The sequence below is a fragment of the Lepisma saccharinum genome, chromosome 18 (assembly GCF_977018435.1).
Source record: "Lepisma saccharinum chromosome 18, izLepSacc3.1, whole genome shotgun sequence".
Classification (NCBI taxonomy): Eukaryota; Metazoa; Arthropoda; class Insecta; order Zygentoma; family Lepismatidae; genus Lepisma; species Lepisma saccharinum.
The window spans coordinates 9,758,306-9,770,430 of NC_139246.1; the positions used below are offsets into that span (position 1 = coordinate 9,758,306).

The following is a 12,125-nucleotide window of genomic DNA, read 5'->3' on the forward strand; positions in this document are numbered from 1 at the left end:
GGGTGTTTCAAGATGAACCCAATCCAACAAAAGTTGTTCACGCTCGAAGCACATCAAAACAAATGGTCGCCTGTTTTTTTCGGAAAAACTGGTCATGTGGCAACTGTGCCTTTAGAGGAACGTAGAACGGTCAACTCTGAATGGTACACAACAATTTGTTTGCCAGAGGTCTTCGGTCAAATACGGAAAACAAACAAACGCCGTCGGATCATTCTTCATCAAGACAATGCCAGCTGTCACACATCTCGTCTAACAACAGACTTTATGAACAGTCAAAAAATCGAATTGATGGGTCATCCGCCGTACAGTCCTGATTTGGCACCCAATGACTTCTTCTTGTTCCCGAATGTCAAGAATAAATTGTGTGGACAACGATTTTCGTCGGCGGAAGACGCCGTTGATGCATTCAAAAACCATATTATGGAGGTGTCTCAAGAAGATTGGAAAAACTGCTTTGACAAATGGTTCGAACGAATGCAAAAGTGTATTGACCATAGAGGAGAATACTTTGAAAAACAATAAAGCAGTTTTCAATGCCAAATTCCTGTTCTTTCATTGTTAGGCTCAAAATATAAATAGTGACCCTCGTACACCATGAAACGGAACCTGTGCTTCCCACTTATACCATTTCTTAGATTGATACCTAAGCTACCTACCAGTAAATGGACTCTTCCATCCAACACTAGGCGCATGCACAGTGACGAGAGGAATAGAGTATTGTTGGAGTTTGCGGTCTAAAGTTGTGTAGTCAGAACCCCACTAATGTGGAAGTTCTGGTGATTCTCGCCGTACCTCCAGGACAGACCGTCAATGAGCAGTATTACTGTTCCCATATTGGAACATAACCTGTGACATGTGTTGAGAAAGAAGAGGGGACACTTTCTGCTGAATCCTCCCATCATTTTGCTGGACAATGCTGGGGTGGCTGATTTGTTAGCTCAATGGGGCTGGCAGATATTCTATAAGGCCCTGTGATTTTGATTTGGTCCCTAAGGTGAAGCTTCCAAACTTTTCCAGAGATTCTTCAGGCAATATACCGCTCCATTCAAACCATCAACAAAACAGGCACTGCTACAGAAATACTACGACTTTCACATCGCTGGCAATGGTTGTACACAGTGCTGGTGACTATATCGAAGGCCTGTAAAAATTTCACAGAGGTATCTCTTTTGTATCATTTGAGAATAAATAGTTGCCACTATAAAATTTCCTACCCACATATTTCGGTCTCGCACACCTTTCACATGTGAGTCATCATGACAAAATATGCATCTTATTTTCAATAAATAACAGTTGTAAAAAATTACTCTTTTTTCAACAAAAAATGGAATCATATGTTTATTGTGTGTATGTATTGTTTGCATTGTAGAATTGTTTCTCTTACGGCTTGCAGTGCTTAGTTCGATTAATGTTACAGTTATAAAACTACACTGTTACAAGAATAAATGTCTGATGGAGGAAGCATGTGCTCTCCCAAAACATTATATCAAAAAATGTGTTTATGTGCTTGTAAGAACTGTAAACTGCAAGAGAAATAATTGTATCACATTACCCCAAGTAAAAGGGCATTTACACCCCCATTCTAATATTTAAAACTCAAATGGGAGAGTTGGTAGGTAGACAATTGAGGTGAGTCTTATTTACCTCATTCATATTTCTCACACTTTACTCCTACATTTCATACGTGAATAACTGCTTCTGAGCCAGTGTAAAATCACTGAGCCTGAGCATATTTGAAACAGAACAACCCAATTTTTATACCATTTATGTCCAAAAGCTGAAAATTTCATTGTGCACTGGTTGTTAATGCCAGTTATATTAACAGCAAATGTTGTACTTTAATTCTGAAACATCTATGATTGTTAATAGATGCAATACCAGGTGTGCCGGTTAATAATTCTTAATTTTGTCACTGGATGGCGCTGGAAGCAAGGGTTCGTGCAAAGTCTCAACTGTTTCATCAGTGTGTTGCCAGGACAGTACCTGTCAAAACGCAACTGAGTGCGACTGATCGTGATATTGGGTTTGTGTGGGAAACATGTTGACCTTAAAACGAAATAAGGAGCATGTGCGGCACGTTCTGCTTTTCTTGTTCAATCAAAAGAAAAACGCGAGTGAAAGCCATCGTATCCTTGTGGAAACATACAGTGACAATGTCCTAATGCAAGACGCGTGTGTGTGCATTCGTTTCGACGATTCAAAAGTGGTGATTTCGACTTGAAAGACAAAGATCGCCGGGGCCAGCCGAAAAAATTCCAAGATGCCGAATTGCAAGCACTGTTGGACGAAGACGATATGCAAACGCAACAACAACTGGCAGAGAAGTTAAATGTTTGTCGCCAAACCATATCTGATCGTCTTCATGCCATGGGAAAGATCCAGAAGGCAGGAAAATGGGTGCCACATCATCTGAACGACAGACAAATGGAAAAGCGAAAAACAGAGTGTGAAGTATTGCTTTCTCGGCATGAAAGAAAGTCTTTCTTGCATCGGATAGTGACTGGGGACGAAAAATGGATCTACTTCGAGAACCCAAAATGCAAAAAGTCATGGGTTGACCCCGGACAACCTTCAACATCGACCGCAAAACCGAATCGCTTCAGAAGGAAGACAATGCTGTGCATTTGGTGGGATCATAAGGGTGTGGTGTAACATGAGCTTCTGAAACCAGGTGAAACAGTGAATGCCGTTCTCTACAGTCAACAACTCATCAATTTGAACCATACATTGATCGAAAAGTGCCCAGATTGGCGACAAGACACGGAAAAGTGATTTTGCAGCACGACAACACCTCATCACACACAGCGAAAGGCGTCAGACACCATTTCAGCACTTGGCTGGGAATTCTTGACCCACCTGCCATACTCACCAGACTGAGCCCCTTTGGACTACCACTTGTTTTCATCGATGTCTCACTCACTTTCCCAGCAACACTTCAACAATTACGAAGATGTCAAACAATGGCTTGCTGACTGGATCACCTCAAAATGTGAATGATTTGTCTGGACGGGCATCCACAATTTGACGGACAGATGGGCACAATGTATAGCTAGCGATGGCGCATACTTTGAATAAAGCATTTGTTACCTTTCTCCCCAGATACACTTGTTTTCTTTCGGATCAATTAAGAATTATTAACCGGCACACCTGGTATATGTAGGCAATGCACTAATATGCTTGAGGAGACTAAAGAAGAAAGATGATCTGCATGCAGTGGTTCTCTCTCTCTCTCTCTCTTTCGAGTGTTGGGTTACTATCAATTGATAAGAAGCATAAAAATAATAAGTAACTTCAGTTTCTCATAAACATTTACAATTCAAATAGTGACAGATAAATATTGAGTAGCTAATTAATAAAATTCTTAAATTCACATACAAGGAATACTTATTAACTCTTCTATAGTTATTCAAAATGTATCAATGTTTATTTTTATTTGCTTTTTTATTTTATGTAGTTTTAGGTTAAATCTGCAAAATATTTTGAAATGTTCTTTTGACTAATACTGTGGTTTTGGGCATATTGTAAATTATTTCCCTTACATCTACTGTGTATACTATTTTAAATATCTTAATTTTTAAAAAACCTACATGTCAAGCAATTTTGTAATACTGCTGTATCAAAGCTTAATGGCTGTTCATGGCAGTATAAACACATTTTAAATAATAATAAAAATATGTCTGCTTACGAGTTTACGAGTAACATATTCATGACAATTTTTTTAACAGATTCTGCAGTTTGTTTTACACCAATATACCATACCAATATACTATTTAACGATCAGATAGTTTCCGCTGGAAAATGTATCTAATACACAATTTGCACTTTATTTTCTTAAGCAGGGCTTTTGTGGAAGTTGAACAGAGCGCTGCACGTGGTCCAGTTTTGATTACTAAGCCCCCTAATCGCCGAGCTGAGTTTTTCTCCTACTCCCACGTGGCGAGTCAGCGAATAAGAATTGCCTGCCTGGGTACTGAAGCTTCAAGCATCAAAAGATGGGTAACTAGCAGGCCTTGCACGCTTTCAGAGACCCACCTTGCTGAAAGCTCATTCCAGCTCCAGATACACGAGTCATGCAGTCACTGTTGCCAACTTTTAGATTCTAAATTGTTCGAGAAGCACATGAAACGTTCATCACATGTAAAATCAATTTGAAATTGCAGATATTTATTCCGTGGTAGAAAACATTTGTATTACTCACACCAGTATAACAGATTACGAAGCAAGTTACGCAAAAACTGCCATGGTAAATATAATTTTGGAACATTTATAACACCATTAAGCCTTGTTTCCATGATTATGAAAAACTAATTATGCTGACCAAGGCAGTAATTTATTTTATTAAAAACATAAACTAAACGTAACGTTTCAACCTTCTAGCAAGGTCTTCTTCAGACTCTGTATCAAGTACAAATGTAACAAGATACAAAAACAGGGTATTATATATACACAAACATTACTCCCTCCAGACTATTAGAAAGTTGTTCTGGAACTTTCTACCAGGTGACTTTCCCTTGTCAACTGTACTTTCACCTAAAAGGCTAAACATATTTACTTCCATATAGAATGTGGTTGGACTTTTTATCTCACGCTCTTCTAACACCTTCTTCCATTCTTTGTTTAACTTCAGTCCCCCATTCCAGTTCATTGTGTCTTCTTCACCTTTCTTCTCTATTTCCTTGGCTTCCTTCCATTTTCTCACTATCATTCTCTTCTCCCTTCCTATCTGCTTAGCCTCATCCCACTCTATGTCATGTCCTGTTTCTCTCGTGTGTTTAAATATCGCATTTCTCTCTCTCTCTCTTAAGTCGTACATCATCCCTATGTTGTTTCAACCTGTCTTTCAGCCTCTTTTTCGTTTCTCCTATGTACACACTCTGACATTCTTTACATTTCACTTCCTAGATAATCCCTTCCTCTTCTCTGTTTTCCTTTTTTTTTGTTTGCATTCTTCGCTATTCCTAAGATGCTTCCCCCTCCCTTCGTGTAAGTTTTAATTCCCGCTTTCCTAAGCACTTTGCATATGTTTTCTGTGGTCTTCCTCATACTCCTTATTCCTTCTCTCTTTCTCTTCCTCTTCCAATTCTCCTCTGCACCTTTTCTTCCTTTTTCTGTTTATGTTCAGTCTATCATGCTTCTCATAGCCATTCTTTTCCAGCTGTTTCCATAGGCTATTTATTTTGCCTTCTTTTTCACATTCTTTTGTGCATATTTTCTTTATTCTGTCCTCCATATTCTTTATAAAATTTATTTTTGTCACCTCACTTACATCACTTCCTTTGTCCCAGAATACCCCTGCTACGCACTTCTTCTGATGCCAAGCAGTTTCAATTTCTTCTCCTCTCTTCCTTTTCATCAATATATCTAGGTAGCTTAACTTGTCTTCTTCTATTTCAAGTTCCAATAATATTCCTCTTTCTTCATAGATATAATAAAAATAAAAATTTTCGTAAAAAATGACAAACTTGCATACTTACAAATGGCTGCAACTTTTAACCTAATTCAGGGTGGCTACTGTAGGACCATGATAAAATTCAAGTATAATTCCCGGTTTTCAAGCCGAACTTTCCAAAAGTTCAAGCTGATGTTTTCTCTATTTCAACCTTACATCCACACACAAATATCTTAATAATATAAAGGGTGATGTGATTCCAACATCCAAAAATTACAATTCAATTAAACGGTATACGTAATATAATTAAAATATTTAATTTAAGGTGCTGAGTTTCTATTTACAATCAGAGGCACAACCATGAGTTTTCGTCTGGGGACGTGGGGAGAAAGTGCCAGGATAAACGTACTAATAATAATAGTACATTAATAATAATGTTATTATTATTGATTTGATTATTTTACTTTGCTTCTTGTGCCACGTTTGGCTAATTTGCGAAGATGGGGATGAGTGATATGGTGAAATTGATGAATGGACACTCACAAACATCCATGCTCAAGCCGGGATTTGAACTGAAATCAATATTGATTTAATAGGGTGCAAATAATTTCACGGGATGCCAATGCATTCTCTCTTTTACAACTTTTGTGCCTCCCCGATGGTGTAGTGGTAACATAGTTGGATTGTGATCAAGGGGTCACAGATTCGATACCCGGTGGAGGCACATGGCACAGTGGTTCGGATCCCACTTTAAACTGTAGGTCCAGACCCAATTAGCCTTTCTGTGTGTAAAGTGGACTTAAAACCGCAAATGAATCAATAAATTTTACAACTTTTTCCATTTAGATGATTCGGCACCCAGGGCCAAGTCCCGCCACCCCCTAGCTATGGTTATAAACTTGATAAGACTAAGAAAAGCAGGAATTGCGAGCAAAGCGAACAAGAAAATTTTATGAAAATAATTTTTATTTGCATAAAATGTGAATAGGATTTGGATTAATAAAAGTTGTAATTTTTCACGTCTACACAAAAAAATTCAAGTAGAATTCACGCATAATTCCCGGAATTCATGGAATTCCTGGTGAGTAGCCACCCTGTAATTGTAGTACAGTGACAATTCAAACACCATTGAAAAGCTAAGGAATAGAGCTTTCCATTGATGCCCTATATGACCTACTTATGAAAATTACAGTTTCAAGGTCATTCACTGTGACCTTTTACCTTGAATATCTCAAAACATGCCATCTCGGAAAATTATGAAAAAAAATATATTTCATGTACCAAATATTAGGCTGGCACTGCAATGGCAAGGTAGTGCAAGATTAACGGGAGCATATGGCCTGCAGGTCAGGCACGGACATATACGTACAGTAATACAGTTTTCCAGATGTGATAATTTCACAATATGTGTTACAGGGTATACTAGTGGTTTTAATTGCACTACAGCTTATACATACTACTGCCACAATGTCTCACTTTCACAATTACAAGAAATGTAACAGTTCACGCAAGTGAAGCGCTTTGTTGATGATAAGGTTGCAAACCTTAGGAAAGTGATGACATCTTGGTGGTGACCAGTGCTCAAAAAATTTTCTTCAAAGCTAGGCGCCAGCTCTGAAAATCAGGCGCCAGGAAACCACCTACTAGAAATTGTGCATACTACAGTATGTTTCAAAAGTCACGCAATCCAAACTTTGAAAATGTATATTATGAAAATCATAAGAGATATTTACAACGGGTTTTTTGCACAAAACTAATCCTGTAGGCTATAACTGAGTTCATAAATTTATGTTAGCATTTATCTAAATAAAAGCAATTACATTATTTTTAAAAAATATTGTTAATTTACTGAAAACATCTGAGAACTGATTTCCAACAATAAATACCAACTCTTAAACAATTTGTGGGATCATTTGTAAAACAGTTGCTTTGTGAGGTACAGCAGAAGCAGGGATTTTTTATTGGAAAACATTTTGCACATAAGTGTAAGAATGAGTACTAAAATACTCTTCAGCAATGCACACGCGCTGCTCCAATGAATACGCCATGATGAATCAATTTTTAAAAAAGGAACAGTAGCGGCGAAAGTGAGCGAAGGGAATTCAATGTAACCAGGGGCAGCCTAGGATTCTCTCAAGATTCTTATTTCGGCACAAAATCTTGATTTACGATTTTTCACGTAAATCTATAGCCAATACTTAGACACATGTTGCATGCGACTGTTGGCAATATTTCGACCTGCTAGTGTTGCCATATATGGAGATATGTCCCAAAAATGGCACTTTTCACTCAACCCATAAAATCACCAGTCAAAAGCTCATCAAATGTTGCACATGACCAATATTTGTCGCAAATGACAGACTGGCATCGCATCAGTCATCAAATGTCTAATTATGAACCTCCGATCATTTCTTACATATTTTTCTTACTCAGAAGTTAATTTCTGGAAAAATTTGAATGCTGCTTTCCGTCAGTTATTAATTTAATTTTCTGTACGGAGTGAACTGAATTTTAAGCATTGAAAAATATCTCAATGGATAAGGCTTTATAATGCAGAAAACTCGGTGTAAATATCTCTTACGGTTTTCATGATATATATATCCAAAGTTTGTGTGACTTTTGAAACACTCTGTATAAGATGCTGAGCATCATGGTATTCCAACATCACTAAATTATTTGAGAAAGCAGGAAATGGGGTGTTGGGGAACAAAGGGTAAGAAATAGTTACTGAATCTATGGAATATTCACAACGTTGATAAAATAAAAAAAAATCATTTGCTAACTTACGCTCTACTGCAATTTGAACTTAGAATCATCAAAATTTTGTACATATTACAGCAAAAGATCACAGTCGCCAGGCTGAAATTTTTAGTCGCCATGGCGACCGGAATTTTTTGAGCCCTGGTGGTGAACATCTCCATTTCGCCTGGGTCCATAAAATATATCCAACCTGTTGCTGTTCGTAGGTCAACCTTCGTAATGACTGCTGTTTTGTTCATTTCTAATATATCTGTCTTGTTTGGGTATGTGAATGACAGTGATGGTCCATTGGGTGAAGAAAACTTATCTTAACTTGTTCTGTAAGAATGTTCACATCCAAAACACACCCAACCCACCACTGGTTATCATACACAACAATGACATACCCACAAATAGCCTCCAGATCCAGTTCTAATGGATTTAGCAACACTGACTCAACCTTGTATTCAGCTGAGTTTGAATACATCTTGGTTTTAACAGCTGTGCGGGTTCCTGGTATTACACAGTGATGTTTTTGAGAATCAGGAATTGGTCGAGCACTACTATGACGTTTCTCAAGGAACTCCCTGTGATTCTCATAGTCCTTGTCTGTGCTATATTTAAAATAACAAGAAGGAATGTTCCTGAAAGCCCAATCATACAGTTGTCGCGGTGTCATAAATTGGTCATTGTATGAACACTGAAGGCTGGCATGTGCAGCTAATCTCTTAATGGTGCCTGCAACACCATCGCATGGCCCCTTTCCATGTGAGGTGGCAACGAAATGCCACTTAGCTGTGATACCAAAATCACAAATTGACAAAATTCTTCCTGTTCTTACATTAAGAAGCTGCGCCATCTGAGAAGTAATAGATGTGTTCTACTTTCTTGCCAAAATGTGACGATATAAACTGCAACAATTGGCTCTGGAAAAGGTGAACACTGACAGTGTCATGCTTGAGACATTCTGATATGACAACAAAAGAAACATGATTCAAATGAAGTGTGTGTGAACGTTTGTAGTACACGACGAAAGGGTGAATAGTAGCTTGGGAATTGTTCCAATGGTATCCTTGGACTGCATCCTGCAGTACAAAGGAATAATTCTTGGCAAAATCACATATCACTACACACATTATCATAAAGATTTACTTTCAGAAAGCTGCTGAATAGCTATGAAAGAAGGTGACAAAAGCAATTTCACTTTTGCTTCGAAGGTCTCAAGGAATTCTTCTACAGTGTTACAGACTGTCATAAGTCTTGTGCGATCAGTTGTAGTTCACAATTTATATACAATTTCATCAATCCCATTCATGTTGAAGATGCCACTTATTTGTTCCATTAAGTGTGCTATGCCAGGGCAATAATCAAAGTTGAAGAAGAAGCATTCTGGATGAGGAGGGTTACAAATTATTCTTGTAAGGCAATCTTTGTATGTTCTAACTGGTACTTCTTTACGATGATAGCCCGAGAGAATCTTTTCGTCATTCATCGCCAGGAAAGCTTCAAGTCTTACTAAAGGAAATTAATATGTTAAATAGTATTGATTAATTTAACTACTTATGTGAGTATGAGGGTGGCCACGGTGGCTCAGTCGGTAACGTGTCTGACTACCATGCTAAAGGTCCCGGGTTCGATCCCCGGCCGGTTCAAATCCGGGAACTTTTCTAACGATGGAAGCGGCCCCGGCGCCCACCCAGTGTCGAATAACATGGGTACCTGGGGGAAACCCTGGGGGGTAAAGGTGGTCAGGGGCGTGATGCTGATCACATCACCCCACTCACGACCGGATCAAGAAAGTGTGGGGCGTTACCCCCACACGCCTTCATGGCATGGTGCTATGTACAGGGGAACACTTTACCTTTACCTTTATGTGAGTATGGAGTCTTATTAGAACAACGTTTCAGAGGTCAGACTGCCTCCTTCATTAGGTTCGTGGATGTTTCTAGGCACAGAACATAGTGCCGCATAAAAGAAGTGTTGAATGGGGATTTGGTTAAGGTTAAAAGCACTTACAAAAACTCTGCAATATTCCAACTTAAAAAATCTCAGCATGTTAAAAACTTCGTAAAAATACTCTACACTTATATTAAAATAACTAAAAAAGGATCCCAAGTGGCCGTTACGAGCCCAGGCTGGTTGTGAGGCGTACTCTGGTGAGCAGGCCCACCTCAACCAGAACGAAAAAGCTACCTCCCCTCCTATAAACTGTCCCTCCTTTATCTCTTACGTCACCAATCCAAAGTGAATTCTCGATCTTCTTCTGCTGCTTTGATGACCTCGGAAGTAACATGGAAACCTATTTTAGCATCAGTTTTCACTGCCTTATCCCATTTTTTAAGAAAACTGATCCATCCATCCTCTAAATTACCGTCGTCTCTGTTGAGTTTATTCCTATTTCCCGTGCAAATATACACCGCTTCATAAACATTCCTATTTAATTTATTATCTTTCCTAATGACTTCTCTTTTTAGTGAAAAAGTTTGAGAACCCCTGCACTAGGGAATAATTTCTAGCATTTGAAGAGGGTGGTTTAGATCAAATATCAATATTTGGAGAATATGTGGTTGTTGATTTGACATAATAATGAAACGTTCTTAAGGAAAAATATTAATCTGTGAGTTATAAAACTTAATAGTTACACAACCGCAGGGCCCCTGTAACTAATATAAATTCAAATGTCTCCATAAAAAAAAAAAAGGTAAAGTATTCCCCTGTGCATAGCACCACGCCATGAAGGCGTATAGGGGGTGTGGGGGTAACGCCCCACACTTTCTTGATCGGTCGTGAGTGGGGCTGATGTGATCAGCATCACGCCCCTGACTGCCTTTACCCCCCAGGGTTTTCCCCAGGTACCCATGTTATTCGACGCTGGGTGGGCGCCGGGGCCGCTTCCACCATTAGAAAAGTTCCCGGATTTGAACCGGCCGGGGATCGAACCCGGGACCTTGAGCATGGTAGTCAGACGCGTTACCGACTGAGCCACCGCGGCCACGTCTCCATGCATAGTGAAATTTAATTGTAGTTGACAACACTGATGATGGTGCTTGCATCAGACCTGAAGCAACTATATCAGGTCACATGACTCCTAGGTCCCAGGTAAAGAGAAAAACCTGGCAGGTCTCGAGGCCTGGGATCCTTGTTAAGGCAAGCTCGCTTACGCAATCGTCCAATACCTGGCTTGACATGCATGTTGCATATTATTTTAGGCACGCCTCCTTGTGGATTGGTTTTCTCCTGGTCTCGTGCAGACCTCTAGAGTTGAGGGACATTTACACTATCACAATAATCAAGAAAAGGGTAAATTAATGCCTAGACAAATCCATGCAAGAGTTTCCCTGGGACGAAGTCACTGAAGTGATTCAGATTTCTGTGTCTTTCCATGTTCTGTCCAATCCAATATTTCTTCAATGACCACACCAAGATTTTTAATACTGTTATTCATGGCAACAGGCAAATAATTTTTACTGATTTTAAAGTATTTAATTAACGACCTGGAATAATTAGAGTCAATGATGATGAAAGTGTATTTTTGCTCGATTGATATTTAAACCATTAAATACACACATGGGCATCAGGAGGGGTAGGGGTCAATCCAATCAGATGATGCTCCCCCTAGAAATTGGTAAAATCAATGACCTTTTATGTTAAAGGGCTACAATTTTTATGACCTAAAATTTTACAAAATATGCAAAATAAAATATGCTCTTATGACCTAAAATTGTACAAAATATGCACTATAATTTGGAAAATACGCCCTTATAACTGGACTGTTTCTAACATCAATATCTAAATGCTGAGATATTTTCACTATTTTTAGTTCACTTTATAGGCCCTGAGTTGTAATGCACAATGAATACTTTCTCTAAATTTTCAAATAAAAATGAAAAAGATTTTGCTACAGTCCCCAAAAAAAAAAAGAATCTCGAGTAAACCTGGGAGCAAGAACGAATTCACTTCGAAAATGCCTATGTGTCTTGAAAATGCATAAATATGC

The 12,125-nt window shown here is 38.6% G+C and overlaps 1 protein-coding gene across 2 annotated transcripts in view; it reads right to left on the minus strand.

Annotated features, from left to right (window-relative positions):
- LOC146002376 (uncharacterized) overlaps positions 1-12,125 on the minus strand; it is a 33,080-nt gene that overhangs the window by 17,457 nt on the left and 3,498 nt on the right. The gene's annotated exons all lie outside the window — the stretch shown is intronic.